We start from the raw sequence: 1625 nt of genomic DNA, 5'->3' as shown, positions 1-1625 counted from the left end.
GACTCACAAATTATTACGATTATTTATTTGGATTTCATTTTTATATTATTATTATTATTATTATTATTATTATTATTATCATTTATACTTATATTATTGTTGATAAGTTTCATCATTTTTTTATCATAATAATTGTTAGCATTCATATATTATTATTATTATCATTATTACGTTTCATTATAATTTGTTCTATGGTTATTATTATTATTATTGTCATCATTTATATTTCTATATTACTATTATTAGGTTTAATCATATTTATTGTTTATATCATTATTATTTATATTTCATATTATTATTATTATTAGTAGTAGTAGTAGTAGTATTAGGTTTAATCATATTTATTTTTTATATCACTATTATTGTTGTTAATATCGGAGAGGTAATTTTGGTCCATTTTAAAGCTCTTTCTGCCGGCGGCTGTTTTCACTCCGTCCTCAGATTAAAGCAGCTCTCTGTACGTTTTCCTCTCATGTTCTTATTATTTATAATTCATACTGGACTGAACACATGACCTGCGGTGTTCTGTGACGAGCTGCTGCCGAAGACGATGTCCAGGCCTCCGCAGTGAGCGGCGGCCTCCGACGGAAGCTCTAAAAGTTAAATATAAAAAGAGAAGAATCGTTTGAAATTTCAAAGAAGACAAAATCCGACACACTGACCGGTGAATTTAACGAACTGATATTTTTCGAACTGATATTTATCGAACTGAAATGTAACAAACTGATATTTAATAAATTGATATTTAACAAACGTATTTTTTAACAAATTGATATTTAACGAACTGAAATTTAACAGTGATTTTTTAACAAGCTGATTTTTTTTAACAAACTGAATTTTTAACAAACTGATATTTAACAAATTGATATTTAACAAACAGATTTTGTAACAAACTGATATTTAACAAATTGATATTTAACAAACAAGATTATTTTTTTTTAACAAACTGATATTTAACAAACTGATTTTTTTTTTTTTTTTTAACAAACTGATATTTAACAAACTGATTTTTTTTTTAAGAAACAGATTTTTTTTTTTAACAAACTGATATTTACTGCAGGCCTGTTGGGTTGTTTCATTCGTCACTGCGCAGCTCCTTTTATTTACTGCAGGTTGTAAAGACAGTCTGCTGTGGTTCACAGTACAAAACAGGGCAGGGCCCGAACCGAACCTTTGGGTTGTTGTTCAGACAGAGGAGGACAGGGAGAGATTCTGAGAGGTTCCGGAGGAGAACAGGGAACCGGCACACTGAGTCCTCGTGCGGCGCAGAAGAGCGCGCGTTAACAGCCCTAATTCATTCAGCTGCGGAAGATAAATGCGTTGTGAAGGCTGCCGGAAACGAACGCGCGATGCTCTGAAATATGGGTCAGAGCTGCAGAAAGCTGCATCACATGATGCACAAACTCTGCTTTTTACTCTCAGTAGCAGCAAGCTGTCGAAGAGAATACAGAAATAAGAAATAAGGAAGATTAAAACAAGCTCAGTGCAGATGTTCTATCAGTGTTCATGTAAAATCAGCCTACAGAAATCTGAAAGACAGACAACATGCTTTTATATAGAAATATGATCTGTTTTATTCATAAAGGACTAATAAATCATCCGGAGGACATTTTCAGTTCTGACAG

Source organism: Embiotoca jacksoni, unplaced genomic scaffold (assembly GCF_022577435.1).
Source record: "Embiotoca jacksoni isolate LCO1_2020_lvr unplaced genomic scaffold, fEmbJac1.0.p SCAF_29, whole genome shotgun sequence".
Classification (NCBI taxonomy): domain Eukaryota; kingdom Metazoa; phylum Chordata; class Actinopteri; family Embiotocidae; genus Embiotoca; species Embiotoca jacksoni.
Note: the sequence above shows the minus strand (reverse complement) of the source record.